General features: G+C 42.1%; 1 long non-coding RNA gene across 1 annotated transcript; it reads right to left on the reverse strand.

Annotated features, from left to right (window-relative positions):
* Positions 1-334: 334 nt before the first annotated feature.
* Positions 335-8,604, reverse strand: LOC121020861 (uncharacterized). The gene is made up of 3 exons (XR_005786329.1): positions 7,720-8,604; positions 6,114-6,226; positions 335-738 (listed from the first exon to the last, which is right to left on the reverse strand). It is a non-coding gene; the product is annotated as an uncharacterized LOC121020861 (long non-coding RNA).
* Positions 8,605-8,863: the final 259 nt, after the last annotated feature.

An 8,863-nucleotide genomic window follows, 5' to 3' on the forward strand; every position in this document is an offset into this window, starting at 1 on the left:
TCACAAATATTGGTAGTATCCTGTATAACAGACATAATTATGTAACATACTGGAAAAATCTTAGTCATGTGTGCTGTCAAAAACAAAACAAAACAAAGCAATGAAAAAAAAAAAGCCCTTAAGAGTAACCTGAACAATACATATACTGGACTTTTAGGAAGAAAATTTCAAATTTTCTGAGAGCTTTAAGGGATGGTAAAAATTAATGAAAAAGCATATTACACTCCTCTATGGATACCAGCAGGCCAGGTCTGAGGTCCCACAGAGGTCCTACAGGACTAGCCAAGAGGGTCCTTGGCTGTGTGCAGGATGGAAATCAAAGGTGAGCCATCAAGAAGTTAAAGAGGAGTTTATTGAAGGTATAGAGACAGTGCAGGGACAGACAGACACAGTGTCTGGGAGACTCCGAAAGGAAAGAATGGAGTCTTGTTTTTGCTTGGGGTCTCGGGTTTTTATTGATGTTTGTGGCCTGATACACGTGTCCTCTTGGGCATCCAGGAACTGGTCAGAATAAGGACAGGGTCCAGGTGTCCATCATAAGTCACTTATTCCCCGGACCCAGGGGATCTTGGCGTCAAGATGTCTAGCACCAGTGGTCTGGAATATGCACTTGATGGCTTTGCCTGGTCATTCCTCAGATGTTATCTGTTGTGCTGGAAGGCTCCAGACAAATCATTAACTCCTCGTCCCTTAAAGGAGGACATACATTAAAGCATGTGTAGGGCTGCGGTGCAGGTCCTAGAGACAATAGAAGCAGGAAAGGGAGCAAAAAGCAGGTTTTTGGTTTCCATGTCTCATATGGAATAACTTAATATAGCAAAAGTGTTGGCTTTTCCAAATTGATTAACAGATTATTCATTCTGATCGAACTTGTATTAGAGTTTTGTGAGTTAGCAAAATAAGTCTTAAGTTCACGTGGCAGAATAAATTCATGAAAACAGCTAAGGTAATGTTGAACATTCACGATAATGAAGGCTTTAGATTTTAAAATATAACAATAAAAGTATTCAGGCAATGAGATGTCTGTAAAAATATAGATGGACCAACATTTTATGTAACAATTCAATAAATGACAAAGGGTAATGAAAAAAAATTGAAAGACTAACAGAATAGTCAACAAGCGGTGTTAGGATATTTTCTATTTGGAGAAAAGTTAATTTTGATAGCAATCGTGCATCTTATATTCAGATAAATTCTGATGTACTAACAATTAGGTGTCAAATTAGGAAAACATAAAAATAGGTGACTATTAATGTCAAGTTTCGGGGTGAAGATGAATTTCCAAGCATAAAAGAAGTAAAACAAATAAGGCAAGAAAACATGAATAGATCTGACTCTATAAAAATGTATGGCTATTCTATGTCAAACAAACAGTATAAAATTAAAAGGAAAAGTGGGAGTTCTGATGCTGGGACAGCAGCCTGAGCCCTGCGGACCCACTCTCCAGTGAAATAAGTGTAACTGGAGAAAATGACACGTATTAAAAAAAAAAACCCAACCATTTAAAGTCTCTGGCAATTGGCCTAAAAACATAGGGCAAATGAGGAAATATTTATTCAAGAAAATCTAATCTCAGTAAGAACGTTGAGAGTCTGGTGGTTGAGCCCTGACCTTCTCTCTCTCCTTTCCCAGCTCACCTTGCTGGAGGCTTCACTCCGGGCAGAGGAGCCAAAAATACATGACTCCCACTCCACTCAGTGCTCAACCAAGAAGCATGGCACCTTACCAAGAAGAGTAGCAAGTTGCTAGCATTTCTCATTGGCTTCAACCCGAGGTGAAGGTGTGAAATTTGCGGTAAATATACCAGGAATTTAGGTCGGGAGCTGTCTTCCTCCACCCAGCCCCTCTCACTGGATTGAGTCTGTAACTCAGACGTGGCACATGGGGAACACTGGGGCCCCAACAACCCTCCGCCAAGCTCACTTGGAATTGCCAGGGTCCATGGCAGGGGAGAGGGTTATCAAGACCAGAGGCTAGCTTTCGACCCAGTGCCCAGAACAATGGCTCAGAAATTTCGCCAAAAGAGGCAGTGTACAGAGATCTCTGAAGCTTTTCCCCAAAGGAATTGGGGGCATTTTATTTATTTATTTATTTATTTATTTATTTTTTAACGTTTATTTATTTTTTTGGGACAGAGAGAGACAGAGCATGAACGGGGGAGGGGCAGAGAGAGAGGGAGACACAGAATCAGAAACATGCTCCAGGCTCTGAGCCATCAGCCCAGAGCCCGACGCGGGGCTCGAACTCCCGGACCGCGAGATCGTGACCTGGCTGAAGTCGGACGCTTAACCGACTGCGCCACCCAGGCGCCCCGGGGGCATTTTATTTAAAACAGTGTTGGAAAGTTCAAGACTCTAGGCACTCTTAATGAAGAGCCGTGTGCAAAACCATAGGTCAGTTAGTTCATCAGACAATCAGGGAGGGAGACAGCAGAGCAGAGCCTTCGTGGGCTCAGATGAAATCTCAAAGACTGGCAGCAAAGCTTCCCTTACTCAAACAGAGTGATTAGACAGCAATTAGCGAGGCCTAAGGGCTGGTCTCCTTTAGGCCTCCTTCAGGAGACAGCTAAACAAAGGGATCACGGGAAGAGACAGGCCCTGACTCCAACTAGTTGGGTGGCCCCCAAATACTCCCACCGTGAATTTGATCTGAAATCTTATTGATTGGTAATGTCTCTAGACCCTTCACAAAAACCAATGCAAATTCTCTCTGGAAGTGTGCATCTTTTCCCTAGACCCCAGTAGAGTCTCAAAAGTAATTTTTCTAAGAAATTGGTCATCTCGCAATCAACAATGACTAAGCACACCTAGTGCTCGGATCTGGGTTTGTAAATTTGTTTCTTTTTGAAAAGAAACAGGAATTAGTGGGGGAGGGGGGTCGGATAGCCGGTCCCAGGCCTGGAGCAAAGAAAGTAAACATTGGTCTGAAGCATCTTTTTGTGTGAGAAAGATGAAAAGGTCACTGAAGCCAGCCTAAAGGGGCTTCCACCAATTAAATCAGGAAAAATTCGGGCGTCCAAATTGCCCACAATAGTGAACTATAATACATTGAATAAGATAATCAGGCATCCATGGTGATACTGAAAAATACAAATAAAGAAAGTGAAGAGTAAGCTTTATTTACTTTTTTGTTCATTTATCTGTATTCTATTAACTGTAGGATAACTAATAAAGAGGAAAGGAGAGAATTCGAAAATCACCGTTTTGCAAGCCTGGCAAGAATAACTGATTTTGGCAACAATCATCAATGGCTACTAAAGCTGTTGAGTGAAAGTTTGTTGGGTAGTCAGGTACTTAGTCTCAGAGCATCTTCCCACAGGTTATTTATTAGTGAGAATGTTATAAAAGATACCTTCAGACCGGAGAGATTTGGCAAACACCGCCTTAACTAGGTGAGCAGAGTTAACATTGCTAAAAATGGGACCATTGAAATCATGTGCCTCCTGAAGAAGGAGAGAGATCTCTTATGTCATACTCCTGCCGAAAATGCATAACTTGAAACCAACCAAGGGGAAACAACCAGACAAAGGCAAATTGAGGGACATTCAACAACACAATTAGACTGTGGTCTCCCGTGAATTCTGCTTCCTTCTCATCTCCCCCGTTCAATAAATCATCTTGTTCTGCTGACTTTACCTCCTAAATATCACTAGAATTCATTCACTTCTCTCCCTTCTCTCAGTTACATCATGTCACCTAATTGCTAAAACAGTTGCTGGCCGTGTGCCTCTCAAATCCATGCTTCACAGGTTAGCCTGAGTGATGTGTCTACGGTATAAATCTGATCATGCCACTTTCCTGCTAAAAAGGTTTCTGTGGCTTTCAGTGGCTATTAGAATAAATGCAGACCCTTAAATCTGTTTAACAAAGCCCGCCTTGATTTGGCTCCTGCTTTGCCCTCTAGCTGTATCCCTTCGATACTCCACACTCTCTGTTCGCCACTTCCCTTAATTTTCAGGCTGAGATATGTTCTGTTTTGTGCAGGCTTTTACCCATGTCTAAAATGTTTTCTCTTTCTCTGCTTCCTACCCCAGTGCCCTCTCTCTGACACTAAGCCCTTTTCATACTTCTGGCCTCGGTAGGATTTATTCTGAGAAGCTTTCCTTTACCGCCCCATGCTCAACTCCGCCCCCCTCCCCCCCCACATCTTCCGTGTTTCTGTGTTTCTTCCGTGTGATCTGAAATACCTCACGCTGTTTCAATTTCAGTACTTAGCATATTGCTTTGTAATTTCTTCTATAAAGTCTAACTCCTCTACTTGTCTGTAAACCTCACAGGGCAGGGACTGAACCGATCTCTTTCACTGTTTTATTACCCAGGGCCCCAAACAGTATCCGGGGCATAGAGTTTTGATTGAATGAATGGACAATACGCAGTGGGAGAAGAAGGGGCATTTTACAAAATAGTAGTGAATGTTCTAGATGGCATCAGCTGTGTGGTACCAGCTTTAGGGGTTCATATCTCAAGATGATATTTAAAGGCTGAGGAGTAACTTTCCATTAAAAAGATAATACGCGTGTCCAGTTCTTAGTTCCTAAATGTCATCTCTCAACAGAAGAAACCAGGATTCCTTGGAGAAGTGGTTGGTTCCAGGTTTGGGACAGGAAAATGTGAGATGAGCTTGGATTATCCTATGAAGCCTGAATTGGAAGCAAGTGTTAAAAAAAAAAAAAAAAAAAAAAAAAAAAAAAAAGGAAGGAAGAAAGAAAGAAAGAAAGAAAGAAAAGAAAAAAAAAAGAGAGAGAGAGATCATGTCAAAAAGACACAGGGGCTAACTGAAGGCGATCCCATTGGCCAAAGCTAGACCAATATCTGAGCAACAAAATAAATAGTATTAAATTGTAGCCCCCCCCCCGAAGTAAAATAAATACCCACAAACCCATACTGATATAAACTACCTGAATCAATAAACGCATGGGGAAAAGATCCCTTACAGAAGACTTCCTACAGAAAACTTGCAATTAGTAAATGCAGAAGAAATGAGGGAAATAGAAATCACCGTTAGGTAAACACTGCAGTAATAATTGTTGCAGGCGACAGCCATCAGCCAATCCTAGAATCAATGGGCAGATGTTTCGGGAGGGACAGGTTCACAATATCTTCCCCAAGACATTTATTCATTACAAAGGAAAAAGTAGCGACTGTGTAGTTGAGAAACCTGGCCGACACCTTCTCAACCAAACGATCAAGCTTAACATGACCAGTAAGATAAGTGAACATCCCGTAGGGGAGCTTGGGTGGCTCGGTTGAGTGTCCAACTCTTGACTTTGGCTCAGGTCATGATCTCATGGTTTGTGAGTTCAAGACCTGTGTCGGGCTCTGTGCTGACAGTGTGGCATCTGTTTGAGATTCTCGCTCTCCCCTCTCTCTCTCTGCCCCTCCCCAACTCTCTCTTTCTCTCTCAAACATACACATTAAAAAAAAGATATGTGGACGTGATGTACCCCCAGATAGCATGCACTGAAGAGCACAAAACATTACCTGTGTGGTATTTTTGTCAAAAATGCATCACGTCACTCTGACCATGAGAAAATATCAAACTGAAACTGAGGGACGTTCTATACAACAAGTTTTCAGAAGTGTCAAGATCATAAAAGACAAGGAAAGCCTAGGGGAGAGACCCAGCCCCAAGGAGACTAAGGAGACAAGACAACTAAATATAATTCTGTATCTTGTGTTGGGATCTGGAACAGACAAAATGAATGGGACGCAGAGTTCAAATAAAGCCTGTAGGTAGGTTAATAGTAGAGGGGAAAAGGGTTGTCCTAGCAACCAGTTTATTGTGGGAGAGAGCAACTATTTGCAAACACATTAAAATTGTAAGAAGCATGAAATGAAACGTAATATTCAAGGTGTTGAAATGTCTACCCATTTTTTTCTAAGTTGAAACAAATCCTTCAAGGTGCCTGCCTCTTGCCAAAGTGCTGGGAAGTCTAACAATAATCTTCTTTATTTTTCTCTCCTTTGACCTCTGTTAGAACCCAGGGCTTATGCAGTTCAGGTTCTCCAGTTTGTATGGACCAACTACGGGTCCTTTTGCCCACCACACATTCCTCCCGGAGTATGTGGATTCCCCAGATTTGGTCAGGTCTGGGGGCTTGGAGTAGTGCTCACCTCTGAGGCTTGGTTAGAATATGCTTGCTGCCGTTCTGAGGGCAGAAATCCTTCCTCGCCAGCTCCACAGGACTCAGTGACATTGTCATCAGAGGGCCTGCTCGCGTCTGGGTCTGTGGGTACAAGTGAGGATATAAACTGTGCAGGAAGCAAAGGCCTCATCTTCCCCCCTGTTTTCTGGTAAGTCATCTCCTCTTAGGAAAGATCCCCATAGGGCAGGGCCACTTGCCTCCAGCATAGCCTCCAACTTGCCCTCTTAGTAGATCTCTAGCCAGGTTGTGTGTGTGTGTGTGTGTGTGTGTGTGTGTGTGTGCGTGCGCTGGTGGTTGGGGGGATGTGCTGGCTAATTTTATGTGTCAACTTGACTGGACTATCCGGTCCTCAGAAGTTTCATTAAACACTGTTCTGGAGTGTCTATGCGGGTGTTTCTGGATGAGATTACATTTGAATTGATAAACTGAAGAAATCAGGTTACTCTCCCTGAGGCCGATGAACCCTATCCAGTCCATGGGAGGCCTGACTAGAACAGAAGTTGGAGTACAAGAATATTCGCTCTCTCTGTCTGAGCCTCTTGGGAGTTGGGACAGCAGCTTTTTCCTGCACTTGGACTAAAACTTAAACCATGGCTTTCCTGAGTCTCCAGCTTATCAATTACAAAACTTGGGACTTGTCGGCCTCCATAACCACGTGAGCGAATTCCTTACGATACATTCCTTTCTCTACATATACACACATTCTATTGGTCCTGGAGAACCCACACTGATAGGAGATGTTTACAGGATGGGTTCTATCCCATTAAATTAAAAAAGTCTATCAAGTACCCGTTGAGGATAAATTCCCAGAGCTCTGGAATACTGAACTATTTTCCTCATGAAGAAAACAAATTTCAAATGTTAACTTAATTTTAAATTATGAAGTATAATCTAACAGACACAGAGGAAAGAGAATACAACACAACACAACAAACATCCGTTTAAAATGTTTATATTTGCTTTCGTAGAAATTTCCTATTCATCCTTCTGATAACCAGCAAACATTAACAGAACATGAAGTACTTAATTATAATATATTGCTTTGCCATAACAGCTTTCCTCTCCATGAGCATGTTTTCATCTTATTCTCACATAATAAAAAAAAAACACATTCACAAAAGAGCTGGATTAAAAAATACTTTGAAGTTATTATACTTGAAAGAACTTTAAAGTCATAAATGGTATTTCTTTTCAAAATAATATTAACTCAGATTTTTCAAATTTACCTTCTCACTAATTAAGGCTGTTTTGTTTTGTTTTGTTTCATTTTGGTTTTTTTTTTTTTTTTGCCAGAATTCAGAGACCGTAGGGGGTTCTTTCTATGACTCACTTCCTGTACCTTAAATGCTCTGAAGAGGTCATTTGAATTTATAATATTTTACTCACAGAAAAAGCAGTGCAGCAATTTATTCGGGGACTGGTGTCACTGTGCCCACTTGTCTCCTGCATTTTTGGAAAGAGGTTGTCCTCTGTGAGGAGTAGTTTGAAAGAAAAACACTTAAGCAGCCCATGACTAAGACTGAGCACATTTCAAACTTTTTTCCTAAATGAACAAGTCAAGTCAGTTTACTCACCCAAATAGGATCAACTCTACCCAACACCTCATTCTGATATTTTGAAGTTGATTGACCAATGATGTGACAAAGATGACTGGCTCCACTTAAGATGATTAATGTGTGTGGGTCCCAGCACAGCCATGGCACTGCTGTTCCTGTCCCTCCGATGCAGCAGGGGAAGCCTTGGGCAGAAGCAGTCAATGCTCCTCAGAGAATTCTCTCGGTGCCACCAAGTCCAGAAAGAGCCCCTTTCTTTGAGAATGATGAAAATAAGAGTGATTTCCTGAACCCACACTACTTGGTGGTGTGTTTGCTGGAGCGAAACCATAATTATAACTCAGATCCATTCCCTTTGATGTCCCAAACCAGGGTGTCTGGAAAGGTTACTGTAGAGGTGACTAACTTCTCTGGGTCTTGTCACCCTTTGGTGGTAAAAGAAGGGTGGTAAAAGAAGGGCAGGAGATTTCCCGTGTTCTGTTCACATTCTTTCCTCCTCACTGGGTTCCTGTATAAAGCCCACGCGAGACTTCTGTGATGGTCGGGCTAGGCGATGGTGCTCAGCTGTTTGGTCAAACGCCAGTCTAGATGTTGCTGTGGAGGTATTTTGTAGATATGATGAACATTTACAGTCAGTTGACCTTAAACAAAAGAGAGTGTGCTCTATAATGGAGTTGGCCTCATCCAATCAGATGGAGGCTGTAACAGCAAAGGCAGGTTTCCGTGAGGAAAAAAAAAATTCTGCCTCAACACTGTAAGACAAAATCTTGCCTACATTTCCAGCTTTCTGTCTGCCCTTGTGGATTTTGGATTTCCCAGCCCGCATAAACACGTAAGCCAATTCCTTAAAATAAATCCTTTTCCTTGACATAAGTATCTATTTATGGATAGATGGATAGATGGATAGATGGATAGATAGATGGATAGATAGATAGATAGATAATAGATAGATAGATGACAGATAGATAGATGACAGACATGTGTATATATACCATTTCTCCATCTCTCTCTCTCTCCTCCTCCCCCCCCCCCCGCCCCCCCCCCCGCCATCTCCTGTTGGTTCTGTTTCTCTGGAGAAGGCCATCTCATGTAATTCATTGAAAGCTTTTTCCCCCCATTGTCTTTCTCTTCCTCTTTCTCCTCCTCCTCTTCCTCCTGCTGCTTC

This window comes from Herpailurus yagouaroundi, unplaced genomic scaffold (assembly GCF_014898765.1).
Source record: "Herpailurus yagouaroundi ecotype Mexico unplaced genomic scaffold, PumYag 253, whole genome shotgun sequence".
In the NCBI taxonomy this organism is placed as follows: Eukaryota; Metazoa; Chordata; class Mammalia; order Carnivora; family Felidae; genus Herpailurus; species Herpailurus yagouaroundi.